Source organism: Etheostoma cragini, chromosome 20 (assembly GCF_013103735.1).
Source record: "Etheostoma cragini isolate CJK2018 chromosome 20, CSU_Ecrag_1.0, whole genome shotgun sequence".
NCBI classification, from domain to species: domain Eukaryota; kingdom Metazoa; phylum Chordata; class Actinopteri; order Perciformes; family Percidae; genus Etheostoma; species Etheostoma cragini.
In genome coordinates this window covers 2,878,217-2,895,319 of record NC_048426.1, presented here as the reverse complement: position 1 = coordinate 2,895,319, position 17,103 = coordinate 2,878,217, and the positions used below count along the sequence as shown (strand labels likewise).

General features: G+C 38.3%; 1 protein-coding gene across 3 annotated transcripts in view; it reads right to left on the bottom strand.

Moving 5' to 3' along the window:
• Positions 1–16,257, bottom strand: part of esr2b (estrogen receptor 2b) — a 46,457-nt gene extending 30,200 nt beyond the window's left edge. Inside the window, exons 1-2 of one of the 3 annotated variants that reach the window (XM_034859359.1) lie at positions 4,970–4,987; positions 3,381–3,471 (exon numbers count right to left, since the gene is read on the bottom strand). The gene's annotated coding sequence lies outside the window, so the exon portion shown is untranslated. Of the gene's footprint in view, positions 1–3,380; positions 3,472–4,969; positions 5,078–15,990 lie in introns of those variants that run through there. The other 2 variants (XM_034859357.1, XM_034859358.1) reach the window with 2 other exon arrangements.
• Between the last annotated feature and the right edge of the window lie 846 nt (positions 16,258–17,103).

Genomic DNA, 17,103 nt, shown 5'->3' with positions numbered 1-17,103 from the left:
CTCAGCTGGGATTCTGTCTATAATGGAGTCCAATGGAAATTTGTGAGTGACCCCAAACTTTTGACCAGTAGTGTATTTATATATATAAAAATGCAATGATTGCAATTTTTACGCAGATTCCGATTTCTGATTTTGCATTCATAGCTAAACTTCAAATGTGCCTCCAGAATGTTAAAAACCAGATGACCTGTACTTTTCTAATGTTAAACTTAGATAAAACTGAAGTTATTGTTTCTGGGGCCCAAGCACCACCGTGACGCATTTTCCAACGAGATAGTTACTCTGGATGGCATCACCCTGGCCTCCAGCTCCACTGTGAAGAATCTTGGACCTATCTTTGATCAGGACATGTCGTTTAATTCTCACATAAAGCAAATTTCAAGGACCGCTTTTTTTCACCAATGTGATATTGCAAAAATCCGGAATATCCTGTCTAAAAATGATGCAGAAAAACTAGTCCATGCATGTGTTTCTTCTAGGCTGGATTACTGCAATTCTCTATTATCAGGCTGCTCAAAAAAGTCCATAAAGACTCTTTAGCCGATCCAGAATGCTGCAGCACGTGTTCTGACAGGAAGCAGGAAAAGAGATCACATCTCTCCTGTTTTAGCTTCTCTACATTGGCTTCCTGTAAAATCCAGAATAGAATTTTAAATCCTTCTTCTCACCTAAAAGCTCTTCATGGTCAGACCATGGTCTTATCTTAAAGAGCTCCTAGTACCTTACTACCCCACCAGAGCACTGCGCTCCCAGAATGCAGGGTTACTTGTGGTTCCTAGAGTCTCTAAAAGTAGAATCGGAGCCAGAGCGTTCAGCCATCAGGCTCCTCTCCAGTTCCAGGTTCCAGTTTGGGTTCAGGAGGCAGACACCGTCTCCACATTTAAGAGTGGGCTTAAGACTTTCCTCTTTGATAATTCATGTCACCGCTCATTTTACACACAGTGTAGGAACAAAACTCAACGCTGAGGGAAGATTACTACGTTTTTAATGTTGGTTTTGAGCGGTATGGAAAGCGTTTTAAACATTAACATTAATACAGCGTGCCGGAGGAATACAGCGTATTTTTTTTTGCCCCGCGTCTCCTACAGTGGCCAGTGAGGTGTCAGAGGCACCGCAGCGTTTGCTAATGTTAGCTAACATTCACTAACATTAACGAACTTTAACTTTTTGTCTTATCTGGGGTCTGATAAATAGTAAATTCATCAAAGTGAGTGTGCCCAACTCTATTTTCCGGTAAACTGTAGCTGTCATATTTTACGGGACCCGCGAGTCTGGTTTTCATGTTCCAGTTTTTCAGCCTCAGAGGGAACAGAGAGAGCCTGAGACGGCTGTACCATAGACCGTTAATATTAATTAATGATCAATATATATACAATCTATGGGTTTTACAGAGCCGTGTATAATTACGACTTAAAAAAAAAAAAAATCATAAACAGTTGATTTAGCGGCAATGCGTCGTTGCTACATGCATAAAGCGGAAACCCTGCATGTGCACGTATGGTGCTAATGTTGCGCAAGGTGAATCATGTGGCGCCTGAGTGAATTTGACCAGCATTAATTGGGCATATGTCAGAGTGACCGGGGTCATGGCCAATGACGTGAAAATCAGCCAATTCCGGTCACCAGCCGATCAATCAATGCATCTTTAATTATATTACTAATCATTTCCTCCATTTTAAGCTGCAACTGCTTGCTGTCTGAGTGCACCTTTTGTCTTCCAAATCAAAAGAATACAGTACAAGAAACAAAACCTTTTTTAAAATAATAATATCTGTATATAACAAGAAATGAGAGTTGTTGTGTGTAATTCTAATATTTGCCTCTCAGTAAACATAATGGCAAAGCAGCTAAGTTTGACCAGGACAATTTAAAAGTGACACTTTTGGCTGATCATTGAAAATGTAACAGTGTTGAACTTTCTGTTGGAGTGTAGGCAGACATTTTGACAAAACACTTAATGAGGTACTTATTTAGATAAACCTTTTCAGTTTGTGTATCAAAAAGAGTTGCATTGCACGTTGCTGATTGAACAATTGATTGATCGTGAATTTAACGTTTTTGTAAACAGGTTAGCCTAATTCATTCATGTTCATGTCATTGGTCATAATGTTAATGACCAATGACAATTATAAATAATGACCAATGACAATTATAAATAACCAAACCAAGTTTTTCATAGGGGTTTTTAAGAGTGATTTTCCATATCTTTGTCCCTTTTGTCTGTGCATGATGGCTGCTACGTTTTAACCCAAAGCTAACCCGCCTGAACAAGTTTTGTAATCAGTCTAGTATCTAGTACCTTAGTACTAGTCCGAAAATTGTCAAATGTTCCCAAAGACTTTAAGTAGAATGATGCAGTTTACTTACTGTGTCAAATGTGAAGAGAACAGCTTTGTATTATTTACAGTGTATTTAAACTATGAACAGTTGTTACATAGGGGATATAAAAGCCTGTGTGACCTCACACAGATTGCTAAATAAATAATACTGTAACCAAACTGTGCCAGAGAAGACATCAGCTGGTTAATCAGTGCAAGAATCAACAGCACAGCAGCCGGTAGGTCTGCACAGTGAACCTCAGACACCATGAATCACAATAGAAACACACAGCTGGAATGTCTGGGGGGATTGGGGTTTTTACGTATTTTTTGATATGTTTGACTTTATTTGATACTCTAGCACTGTGAGAGAAAAAATTCTTGAGTACATGATACAAAGTGAGCAAGAACTGTGAGAATCACTTTTGTCCTTGCACAAAGACTCTGAAGAATTGACATAAAGCTATGCATTTTTGCTTTAGCCCTGATTCACATCTAAGAGAACTAAACTGTGGCCGCAGGATAATGTTAAATGCTAAAAATGATTTGATAAGGTCACTTAGACAATATCTATCTGGTGTTTGCTAACGATAGCTAACATTAGCTGCCATAAGCTACTGGTCATATCAAACCAAGCCAGGCTGTTACAGCAGCCCCTGGGTGTGTTGAACTGCGCAAAGGTATTTCTTATGAATTCAAAATTAATTTTGTAAGAAATAAAAAGGGATAAGGGACAGTTTGGATATTAGGAATTGGAGCTGTATGAGCTAATTCTCCATAGTCAGTGTGTTAGCTACAGTAGATGGCAGCCAGCACGTCCCCAGGTCTGAAGGCAGGAGTACTGCCACAGAAGCATCAACAACAGCTTAAATTTCTCAAGGTGCAATTAAATGCACCATTAAGTCCTGTCTGTGTTGTTTCTCTGTCTCTGACAGTCGCAGCTAGACTACTCTGTGTATTTAGCTGCAGTTGTACGTCACGGTGTTGGAATCCTATACAGCCACAATTTAGCTTTCAGTATTTTAGCCAGACAGCTGCTAGCTATTGGTAGGCTAACGTTACCTGCTGCCATTCAGTCAGGTCCATACCGGTCGCATAGGAACTTTTCCGTATAGGAACCCGGATACCGGGAACTGGGTTTCTGTACCCAACCCTAGACAGGAGACATCATGCCAAACAGTTGCAAGGTCAATCGCATGAATAGTCAACATGTGTATGACACGTCACGTCAAAGTGGCATTGAGCAAAACAATGCACCCTTACCTGTTCATTCTGAATACAGGGTACAAGCACAATAATGCCTTGGGGTGGATCTCAAGTATCTCCTAGAATTAAAATGTCATTAACAGGCTAACATGTTAGTCTATTCTAAAATGCTCCTTCAAATCCATCAGAGAAATGCAGCCCTACAGCTTTCTTTAATCTTATTTTGGACACATAGCCAGTCCAAACATGCTGTTGATCGAGAGATTTATAGATACAACAGATACTCACTTAGTACACTATGCCCTCCATGTGTTGATGTTAAACATAACAGCTTGTACTGTAAATTCAAGTAGCATGTAACTTGTCCCAGTTTCTATTTTCAGGCCAACTTCATAGTGACTTAGAAACGTTTGAGTCTGGGAGGCTGTATGGTTCAAGTTGAAGGGGTAAGTCAGCCTCTGAATTGGGATGCAGCCAATATCAACTCAAATAAACTGTTTTTTATCATCTGATAAGTCTGGAAGAAATACACTGAGAATCAACAGACACGGATCACCTACAGAACAGACTGTACCATAACAATCAGCCAACTATGGCTAAGTATTTAGATAATGTGACAATGTGATAATGTTAATCATACTCAAAATCCAGCACCTCCTTAACAATTGAAGCAGCAGAAAATCAAAAAATAAGCTGTTGACTGCCACAGACATTAACTTGAATGAACACAGACCAACATCCAACCCAATAATCCTCCAGTCAATAACTAATGTGAGTCCACATTAATCCTTGTTAGAATCACCATGAAAGAAGCCACATTCCTTGCAACAAGGGGCTAATATCAATTACTATTTATTTAAGCAACTTCAATGAAATGGTAAAGACATCAGCTAAAGCTTATTTTTTTTGGCTGAACTAAATTTTCCAGTTGGAATTTGTTGTTTCAAAAGAATTAGACGTTAATAGGCCTCTAACTGGCAAAGACGATGGTCCAGTTAGCCAGCCCTTCATACAACAACCATGCAACAACATTGTGTGTCTATTCATTGTCCTGTCGTTACACTGGTCAGGAGTGACCATGGATAATGATGTCAGTTTAATCCACTGATACACCAAATGAAAATATTATTTTGCCCATGAAAATGTAACTTTCATAGATAAACATAACCAGATGAAGGGTTACAAAACAACACAGGAGGAGGGAATCTACTTTAGACTGGCTTTGTGTAAAACACAAAACACACAGTAATAGAAATAAATACTAACTCTTGGTTGACATTTCACACCTGAATATTTTCTCAGGATTGCCAGAATTAAAAATTCACAGCCTAGATTTGCCAAATTAAAATAAGTCTTTGTTTAATGTTGCCTTAAAAGCCTGAAGTTAAACATTTCACCAACCTGCACGATGAATCAAATGAGATCAAAGAGATTTAAGAGCTCACTTTCCTTCTGCGAGCTGCGTGGCTCAACAGTCTGGCTTGTACCCAGTGAATATGTCAAAGAACTGTTTTGTCAGAATGTCTAGCCAAAGTTTGAGCTTTGGACAGACTGGTGTTCATGGCAGCCTTCCATTGTAAACCACCAGGCAGGAAGGGGTCAAAGGACACTATCTCAATGCAACTCTGTCTTTTATTCCACTCATTCATTCATATATTGCCTACATGGCTGCTTCTTTCTTTCTTTCTCTTACTTTTTTTCTTTCTATTACTTTTTTAATTGCCAATGAACAAAAATTTGAGTTTTGCACAATACTCCATTCAGATATAGAGAGAAACCTCCTGATGGAGATGGTGAGCAACAGTCTAAGGTTCTGCTATTTAAAACATATTAAACTGTAAGTCAGTTGTACATCTTTGAAAGTGTCATGAATCTATAAAGACAACTGGAGGGAACCTAGTGGTTGCAAAATCTGATTGTTTTCAAAAACTGTATAACTTCTAAAATAAATTCCTATGTAGTCAACCACCAACTTGTATTTTGTAACAGGCAAGTAAGAAATCAAACTGAATAATGTTTCTTTTGTTCTTTGACTCTTTATGTCCCAAATGTTTAACCCAGGTATTTTTTTCTTGGATTCAGCCACTTAAAAGATTACCATTGTTTTTTGAAGAAAATAAAACCTAGCAGCCATTTGGCTGGTAGCCATTGCCAATTTCCAACCATAGTTTAAACTCTAACTTCTGCTGTTAGTAGGTTCCAGTTAAAGTGCAAGTGAGGAAATTGATGACCAAATATGCGTACCTTGCAGTGCTTTTATTTACAATAGAATCATAAAAAAATATGAAACCAAGTTAATCATAATCTGTCTTTTTCATAGGGATATAAAGTCTGTCTTGCTATTCTGTTGCAGACTGATTAAAGCTCCAATATCTTTGGAGTAACAGGTGAAGAAATGGGCGGTTGTGCAGCAAAATGCATGAAAGACATCGTGCTCTCTAGTCATTTTCTACTGTTATCACTTTTTTTGGAATAAACACAACAAAATCAAGGTTAACTAAACTAGCAGAGTCTTTCATGTTATTCAGCAGCAACATACAGCATGACAGGTCAAAGGTATGTGTGCCACATAGAAACATCTTTTTTTGTCACTACAAAGAAAAATTTGTATTATCTTATGATGAGTCTTGAAAAAAAACGTTTTTTTGAAGTGAACCAATTTAGTGCATGGATCTGGAAACACATGGGTAATTTATAGGGATGATAAACTCAGTTAAACAGTTAAAAAATAAAGATAAGCTATACAATCTATTGCTTAAAACTCATGGGGGTGATACACAACACCACATGCTATTCATTGGAGTAATGCTAGCTTATTGGAGAGATCTCAAGTTAGTGCCACATTAAATATCATGTATTATTTTAGCAGTAAAGAAGCCAGTATGAACTGAAGCAAGAACTCACATGAAATATGTTTGGATAAAAGTAGGCAATGATGAACAGAATTATGAAATAAAACTAATCTTTTTAAAGTGTGATGTTTTATACATTTTAAGGAAAAACAAAAGGCCTTCATTACCCATTAACCTGTATAGGAATGTTTGTTTTCTCAATGGGGTTTCAGCCACTATTTGTCCACTCATTGGATAATTTTCCTAGCTTCTATACTGTACGAGGAAGTGTTGGGATGCTTCGGTGTCATTTTGACCAAAACTCTAAATAAATATACCCACCAGCGGTATTCTTCAGTCGGGGAGTTTTTAGTCCCTGGAAAGGCCCCGATCCTATTGTAATATTTACTATTTGATTAAGTCTCTTAATAGCATCTTTAAAAAAGATAATTATCAAATTTGAAAATGAGATTACTTCAGTTCACTTGTTTAAAAGGAAAAAGACTGGTCTACGTGATTATTACATGAATACATTTGCTCAAAGAATTAAAACTCAAAAAAAGAGGGACATATCAACTCCATCATTGTGTAATGTTATGCAATATTAAATAGTGTCTCATATAATCCTTCATAATGTCTTTTTGGTGAATTGGGCCAACCCTAATTTGACAATTTGATTAACCCAAGTTTGATAATTGACGAATTAATTATCCCCTATCGAGCAAAAATGCCAAACGTTTTCTGGTTCCAGCTTTTTTGAATTTAATTAAAAACAAAATTATATATACACTATATATATATATATAATTTTGTTTTTAATTCATTGATTCATTGTCTGGTCTAAGGCGTAAAAACAGCAATCTTAAATTCAAAAAAGCTGGAACCAGAAAACGTTTGGCATTTTTGCTCGATAGGGGATAAATAATTCGTAAATATATATATATTTGTGGTCAGAAACTCTATCAAAATAGTTTTTTTTTTAATGCGAGGGAACCCAATATTATGATTTAAAAAAACAACAACAACAGTGCAGCCTTCTGAATGGACTTTTTCTTTGAATGGACTCTCTCTCTCTCTCTCTCTCTCTCTCTCTCATATATATATATATATATATATATATATATATATATATATAGATAGATATAGATAGATATAGATAGATATAGATAGGGAGAGATTACCAATTAATTGTTTGTTACCGCCCTACACTCCACCTCAACCTCATAAATGTGTTGTGGTTTTGTTATTTTATGATCCAGTCTGTAGATAGACACGAAGACCAACAACTTCAACCCCTGACAATCTGATTGCTTTCTGCTTAGACCTAGTAATATTAATAAATTTAAGTTGTTTTACTCTTGCACCTTTAAATTGTTCTGAACATGAGAATAACAGGAGGTCTGATATAATGATAGGTGTTTTTTATTTATTGACACTAGGAGTTACAACATTTTAAGTACATGAATTTCAACATCAAATCCAAATATGTCGTAATAAACTGGCACTCCATGGACAACAATGAAAAAAATGGAACACCCTGCAGAGTCCATTCAAAGAAAAAGTCCATCCAGAACGCTGCACTGTTTTTTTATTTTTACAAACCATAATATTGGGATCTCTTGCATTGAAAAAAAACTATTTTGATAAAGTTTCTGACCACAAATGTAACTTAGGTCTGCCACCTACGGAAAGACAGAAGATAAAAAGGTCAAAGTCTGTCGGTCTTCACCAACAAAAACATCACAAACAACTTTGTTGGAGCTGCACACACACATCAGTTTCAACACATCCACATGAAAGGTGCCAGAGGCCACACATTGCTATTAGGCTTTAACAAAGCATGAGTCAGCAACAAGAAATATCAGAAGCGAGTTGCATGAAACAAGAAATGAATAGAAATACAATGTGTATCTCTGGAGAGCATGGCTTGCGAGCCAGTTTATTAAAATCCTGTTTATTTCTGGTGTATAAAAGGGAATGTGGTGTCCTACATCCCTCCACCCCCCACCTTTTAGGACAAGGCTCCCAGCCAGCAACACATACTGAAACACAAAGACCCCCCAGCAAAACCATTAGCCACCCCCAGCTCTCCCATTCAAGGGCAACAAGGAGCTGCTGGGGGAGAGTTGTGTTGAGTGGAAGAGGTGGACAGATTACATGGTAGCGGAACAGAGGTGCTCCTGGCTCCCTGAGGAGCCCAACACCCAGGAGCGGGGCTAGAAGGGTGGCACAGGGTGGCACCGGCACCCCCTGGACAACACATCCCCTCCCCCATAGTGTCAAAAAACAATGCTTAGTCAAGTAGCTTTGGCGTTTGTTATTGGCGAAAAAAGTCTCCTTTAGAGTTGCTTGGTCGGAACTCTTGGAGTCACTATTTAACACTCTCGAGACTAGCGTCTGGGCCTTTGACATTATAGTTTGACGCGCTTGGTCAGGACTCTTGGCGTCATTTTCTGACGCTCTTGGTCGGGACGTAAGTGTAACTGACATTCATCACAAGAACGGGACATTTAGGATTAGTAAAAGATGGTGGGGGAGGTTACAAAATGTACGTTTCAGTGAAACGCAGGACATGAATGTGACAGGAACCCCGGTCTCCTGTGTGAACGTCCTGTGTTGTTTGACCCATCCACAAACACAACCAACCTCCTTACACAGATTTTAGGGATTTTATACCATTTACACATACTACTGCCCCGTGCATTCCCTACAAACACTGAAGGATGATATTTGTGTTGTATCTGACGCTGAGAGTTACTGACCAAGTGTCAATTTTTTACGAGTTGGGAGTGAGAACGGGTTACCTTGAAATTTGATCCCCACACAATGCTGTGTGGGACCCAAACAGGACCCTGGATTTAGTGGGACGCAATAAAAGGTTTTATTAGGAGCAAAACCATACTGTTCTCTAATTGGCACAAAACTAGATTACTTGAACTACAAAACCTTGAAGCTGAATTCATCAGATAAGTCTCATTGTTGTAAAGTAAATTTACTGAACAAATAGCTTTAGAACAATCACTAGTCAAGAAATAAATAAACAGAAATCAGAAATTTCTAATTCATAAAAAGAGTGAGTGATATTACATTTAGGGTGCAAGACCTAGTCATCTTCTTGCCATGAGATTAAGGTCTAGTTATCATTTTGCAGATATTACCGCTATTAAATCTTCAGATTGTAATACTAGAAGTGAAATAAATAAATCCTTTCAGACATTTTATTTAAATTTGTATGAATCAGAAGTTACTTTGGATAAAACTCACTGTCAGCTGGTTGAATCAGCTTGACTTGCCTCAATTATTAGCAGAGGAATCAGCTAATTTAGACAAATTGATCACTTTAGAAGAATTAAAAGTGGCAGTACAGAATATGAAAAAGTCAAAAATCACCGAACTCTTTGGGAACAACTGTGCCCATAACTTCTCAACATGATTAACTTCTCTACTGAGAAAGGCAAATTTTCAAGGGATATTAAGACAGCCTTGATTTCCTTGCTCTTGAAAAAGGAAAAGGATTCTTAGCCTGCCTCTGTATTCTAACCAGTCAGCCCGAATCTTAACCGGACACACCTTCTCCGCTTTGTTTCCAGTTTCTAAATCTTCATGCCAATGATGCCCCTATGCCCCTATGCACTATTTTTCCCGTCTCTATAGACTCTGGCTCAAGCTATTCGCCAATGATTATGGTGTCACCAACCATGCATTTGTAATACACAGCACCACATCTCACTATTTGTGGACAGTTTTTTTATTAGTTTTTTTTGTTTTTAGAAAACTCTCAGTCTCTTCCTTACCTTCTATTACTATGTGAGGAGTATGAAAGCTTATCAGGCTGTAAAAATTAACTGGTCAAAGTCTGCCCTACTTCATTTAAATGATTCTGCTCACAATTCAATCATCCCTGCAAACATTCCCATTGTTAAGCAGTTTAAATATTTAGGCTTTGAGGTTTTTCCTTGCTTGTATCAGATTGTTAACCTTAACTTTTCTGTTGCTCTAAATAACATTTTGAAGAATATAGAAAAATGGATGGGTGTCCCCATGTCTATTCAAGCCTGTATCTCTATGGCTAAAATTTTTGTTTTACCCAGGATTATTTTTGTGAGCTCCATGCTACCTCTTTCCCCTCCTTCTGACTATTGGCATAAAATACAATCAGCAGTACCTACATTTATCAGGAAAGGAAAACAGCTGCAACTTAAGATGTCTACTTTACAGAGGAGGAAAGAGGATGGTGGCCTCGCAGTTCCCAACTTTAAACATTACTTTTGTTCCTTTATGTTAAGACCGCTCCTTACCTGGTTCATCGCAGATATGTCTGTTCAATTAAGATCAGCACTAAAGGCATACAGTGTCCCCTGGCAGAGGTTTGCACATCCGTCCTATCCAGAAGTTATTTACTACGCAGCCAAAAACCGGTGGTATGGTAGCAAGGCTTTATCAGTTCTTGGTGATATCTGGCCGCTTTGGCCTTTCTATTAAGAGGATCTGGGCACGCGATTGCCCAGGCCTGAGTGTTGAGCTTGACTAGCACTACAATATCAATCATAGGACATACATCTCACCCCTTTGAAAGTGCATCACGTGAAAATAATTAATAGCCCTGCATGCACTTTCTGCCCACCAAAAGCACAGGATACATATCTTCACATGATCTGGGATTGCTCTCCTGTTGGTCAGTACTGGAACAATATGGCGTCCAAAATATCTTTCCTGATTAATGATAATGTACCTGTTAATGTTTTGATTCTGAATGATCTGTCAGCCCCAGCTCTCTAAAGCATGATGTTTTTGCTTGACTTCCAACGGCCAGTAGAAGGATTGCAACCCGTTGGAAACCACCTCGTGACTTGTCTATTCGTACATAACACTTTCGTTTTTGGATGTCATATATATGAAGCTCTCCACAGCTCGCATAAATAGAGCACCAGGAAAGACTTTGGACGCTTGGCTCAGCATTGCTGAATCCTTGAAATCCATGCTGTAGACCTGTGTTACAGCCTTCTTGCTTCTATCTGTGTGCGTGTTTGGTCCCTTTTGTCTTATGCTCCATGTCAAAGCCTCGTTTGTTTGTCTGTGTCTGTTTCTGTGTGTCTTGTTTGTGAGCTGCAGACATCGTTGTTGCTGTTTTTGTTGTGTCTCTCTCATTCCCGTAATTCCTCTATTTGTTTTAGTGTGGAAACATTTGATTGCAAGGAAGGATTGTGGAAAAGGTGCACTGTGCCTTCTTCTGTATGTGTAGTGTGCTTTTCTGTATATTGTCATCTAGACCAATGTTTGCACTTTGCTTATATGTTTAAATATTAATTTGAATCAAAATGTTATTGCAAAAATCAATAAATAATGAATATGGTTACATAATGTTATACACATAACTACATATAACCAACACGCAGATTCATTTAATGGTCAAAGTTAGGCCTGTAGCAATTTAATCAAATTTTAATTGTCTCAGAAATAATTGCAATTTACAATATATTGTCTCTTTCAGTCAGTTAAAAAAAAATCAAAGTCAAAGTCCAAAATATTCCTTACTTTCCAAACAAAATAAAGTGTTGAATGAATCCAAGGATTCATCCTGTATAGTGCAATAACACCGGTACACCGCCTATAAAGTAAACCATGCCCTTTTTTTCCAAGATTGTATTTTTTTTTTATGAACATAAAATTTAAAATACAGTATTATATGGTTTTCTGGACCTCAGCCACGATGTTAACAATTACCTGCGGCTAAACAAAAAAAAAAACGCAACTATGTACAAAAAGAAATTGCAATTATATAATAATTGTTACAGGCCTAGTCAGAGGTGTGTATTTGGTAAACATGATGCAGCAACGTGAATTATCTGCAGCTGCTCCGGGCGCAAACACGTTAAACCAGGAATAAAGCAAATGGTATGTGTACGCAGAACCATGTCTGACCTCCGTGCGCAGCTAGGTGTAAAGCTCTCCCAATAGCACACACCCACACCCACACTTCTCCAAAGCTCGATCTCCAAACACTTATGACAGCTATAATGATCCTAAATATACAAAATCCCCAAAAGTCCTTTCAAAAAGCAAAAAATGCCCTCTAATGACCAGGAAACACACCCTTCACACATTTTGAAACAACAATCAGCAAGTGAACAGTTTTTTTTCACTGAAAGACAAAGAAAACATGCTGAATGCATTGCCTGCCTCAAACATTTGCAAAGCCTTTGATAAAAGCTTGGAAACATGCATCGTTTACATCCGCTTTCAGTTTTCTTCCAGGCTTCTTCAGCCACTGCCGTTACCGTTCCCTGCAGCCAGCAGAAGTGTGTCTCATTCAAGGCTTGCGCTGGGTTTCTGCTCCCCAAAAAAAAAAAAGGCTCTACTCAATTTTTTTGTCTACAGTAAGTTACTGTATTCCTAACTTAAAACATCAACACTTGACACTAGACTACAAAAAATATTCCCTCAATTTGTTGAGTTTGATCTAAGTGAGTTTTACAGGGCTCATGAGTAGCAGGAATTACTAAAAAATGCTTTAAAAATGACTGAAATTATTAACTGATTATCAGAGTAGCTGCCAGTTAGTTTTCTGACATTGTTTCAATTAGCTCTATAAAAAACGGGGTGTTTAGCAACAAAGTCATACATGCATAACTACTAGAATATTACTTTTAGGATCACAGCAGGAAGTAGCTGTAAGCAACAGCCCACCCCACAAATTAACGTGTTCAGTTCATGTGCAACTATTCACACATCTTCCATAAACCTAAAGGGTCTTTTCTTCTCCGTGGAGTAGGACCTTTTTCAGGATTTTGACTTTGATTCCACACTGACTGTACGACAGCATCCTCTCACTGTTGCCTAACTTGCTTAGAAAACACAGAGCGTGGGTGACTCCACCGAGGATACAAACGTGCAGCGCCGTGTTTTTGTTACACTCTGTACTCCGCATATCTTGGCCGATAGAAACCTGTGGATGGATGCGGGGGAGCAATCAGGAGACCTTGACGAGTTTTCGGCGCCGGGCAGTGGAATGCTTTATAATGTGGGTGAAATCCGGAGGACGGAAAGGGATGTGCTTAAAGTCCGACTTCTTATTCCTGGTAACGTCAGGACTTCCCTCCATCCTCTCTCTCTCACACACACACACACACACACACACACACAAACACACACACACACGCACGCACAAACACACACACACACACACGCACGCACGCACAAACACGCACGCGCACACACACCTCAGCTCTGTTATTCACAGGTGGAGAAGGAAACTGTTATTATAAGAGCAGTTATGATTACACCGTGATTAGAGTTAAGGCTGCGGAGAGGAGACTGACAGGCTTACATCCTCAGTGGTTCTCAGAGCCTGAATAACAGGAGCAGATAGGATCTGATTTGTCGATGTGTAATAAAATAATCACCAGCAGTGTCCGACGATTAGAGGGCAAACCAAATGTCCCTTACAAAAAAAAAAACTATTGTCAAGTAATAAACTAAAAACAAATTAAAATACAAAGTAAAGTCAATTTTACAGTTCTGCTGACGGACATTAACTCTGAACATAAAAGTAAATTTTTTGTGAGGAAAACTGAACTGACAGATGTGACTGGATTGATTTACACCTGCCGTTTATTGTTTGCAAACATCTGGATATAGTGTCTGCATATCAGCCACGGAGAAAGATAAGATTTAGTGCAAAAAGCGGCTGCAGAGGAAGGGAGATCTTGGATAAAACGACCATCCTCATTAGGCTGCACAGAGAAAGTTTCATATATAAAATGACTAAAATATGTGTCTAGTTTTCACACGTTTGAGTGCATATGACTTCTGGTTGTGGGTTTGCAGTCTTTTCTATACCTTACAAGTATTATTCTAAAAATACTGTAAAATACTCAGACATTTTACAGATTTCAGATACTGGAAATTAGGCACAAAATTTCAGCGTAAAGATTATCTGTATTGGTGTTTAATTTGACCAAAATGCAATAAAGTTAATACTGCTACAGTATTTATTTCTTAGTAATTTATTTATTTAGTTAAATTTATTTTTGATTTACTGAAATTTTTCATGTAAGATATATACTTTTTTTTTTTTTTTACTATAAATGCATATTGGTTCAAATATCAGTTATTGGTTATCCTCATTATCGGTATAGTTATTGGCCTGAAAAAAACAGTATTGGTTGCATCTAATTTGTACACACAATTCCTCTTTATGTACAGATATTACTCTGTTTTAACATTATGGAAGAGAAGTGTTCATAAATATGGACATGTTAACATCTGTAACTACATGAGGATGAGCCGCTACTAAATGGACTACTGAAAGATTGTTCTGTCAACTGCTGTCATGTTGTCTTCTCTAGTGTCTTCCTAGAGGTGTATGGTGTTTGAAATCAACAAAGCAAACTGAATATAATTATTGATATTGTCTCTTATTAGCTCAGGAATAAATTCCTATACAATTCCTACAAGTTTTATAGTTGTGGTAAAACTGATTTTCTAAGCATCTTAATTTCTAAGAGTTGGTTGCTGTATAAAAACATTGGTTCCCTACAGAGGATGCTTTAAACCAAAGGGTGGTTTAGTTTCAACATTGGGTGGGGGACACACATTATAACCTTATGGGGGGAGTCCTCCCCTATAAACTGTTTAGCGTCAAACACTTCATTTTCTGCAATCTGGTGTGTATCAACTTATGAAGGAAATGTAGATATTCATGTAAAAGGAAATTATGACTTGCCTGTATTGTTCAAAACTGTCTGCATATTCAAAACATCATGTTTTGGGATGAGACCGTGTTGAAGCCAGAAGGTCCAAAATTTAAATCTACATAAATTATCTACATTTTTTTTCATGTTCTTTAACGCCCCCCATGTAGCAAAATAGTCAGTTGAAATATATATTGAGCCCCATGACCAGTTTCTTTTTGGTAAGCAGTATAGGCACCCACTAAAAAAGCTCTAGGATTTCCATATACCCACTTTAAAATACGCAATGACATGTAACAACATAATTTGCATTATTATTTTTATATATTTTGAATTGTGATCTGTTTTCTTTCTTCACAGAGGCTAAAATCGCGAATTGGTGCATAAAAGTGTGTTAGAATGCAGGAAAATATGTCTTTGACCCTCAACATTTTCCTGGGGGAGGACACCCAGACCCCCCACTATGATATAGCTGGCCCGGCCCATTTCTATACATCACAGTATATCCATTACAGTACATTATACTACACCACTGACCAAGTCAATAGAGAACTCTGGAAGTACTCATAAAAAAACTGGCCTGTGCAACCCACCCAAAAACCTAATATAATGACGTTTATTTCCTAAAACACATTAGGAGCATGACGTGATGCAAAAACAATGCACACATTGTTGCAGAAAAATCCACCAGAGTGCTGAAGTGTCTGATCTTCCAAAGTTTGGCCCTTGCTTAAAGATGGAAAGCACCGCGTAAAGTTTCCAGAGAAAAACCGTGTTAGAACCCACTGATTCTAATCAGTTCATCAAAACAGAGCAGAGCCCAGCTGCACCTGTCGCCCTGGTGACGACAGGTCTCCTTTACTCTGCCAGACTCTTTAGCTGCTTCTTTCCATAGAAAAAAAAAGTTAAAAATTGAAACAAATAATATCCCATGCCACTTACTTGTCGCTGGGTCCAGACGGTGATCGGGGGACGGGATCAGCTGCGGCTTCCGCCGGGTTCTAGCGCCTCCGCTGCGGCTAAGAACAGTCAATGAAGTCGGGTGGAGGCTAAATAATACAAGCGTCGCGACGCGTAAAAGTTACTATAAAAACGGACACGTCACATGTACGCCGGCGCTTATTTCCTCCGTGAACTTCTCCATTCCCTGTGTGTCGTTAATACTCCCCTTACTCATCTCTTCTCCGGTCTTCACAGCGCCAGCCAGGTTGAGGTTTGGCTGCTTTGGAAAAGCTCACTGGCCCCGCCCTTCTGGAGAGCTGCCCAGCAGCGCTGCGCACTGAAGAGGGGCAGAAACTTAAGGCAAGGCCGTTTTATTTGCATAGCACATTTCAGAAGCAAGGCAGTTCAAAGTGCTTTACATAAAACATTATAGAGCAGTTATACAACTATTAAAGTACGAGAAATAAAAGTTAGAGTGCATAATAAGGAATGAGCAGCATCAAAAAGAAAGCCTTAACACAATGGAGTTGCATGGCGGTGGGCTCAGCTGGTAGAGCAGGCGCACATATGTAGGTTACTCCAATCTGTAACGTGTCATTCCTCTCTTCCCAATCAAATCTGAGCTTCCCTTTACATTTAAAAATTATAAACAAAAAAAATAAAATAAGAAGAGAGTTTCTGCAGACTCACAGTTTTCTGGGAGTTTGTTCAAAGACGTGATGAACGCTGCGTCTCCGTGTTTTGTTGCGACTCTGAGGACAGAAAACAGCAAGTCAAATATGAAATATGTTGTTCAAACACGAGGATAAAAATGCTGGATGCCTACTTTTCTTCATTAAACCTCTATCATATGATACTAATAATACAACAAGCAGTGTAGGGATCAGGGCCCGAGCTTTAACTCTGTGATTTCCTTCTGCTCGGGGTTAATCATTAAAAGACATGGAACACAACAAACAACATGAGAGCCAAAAAGGCTTGCAATCACAATCTGTATCTAACCCAAAAAATGAATGCTCTTACAAAATTGGAGTACATTTAAAACTAAGACAAATAGCCAAAGTGACAACAAAGATTAATCTCAACATTTATCCACATACTACATTTTTGCTT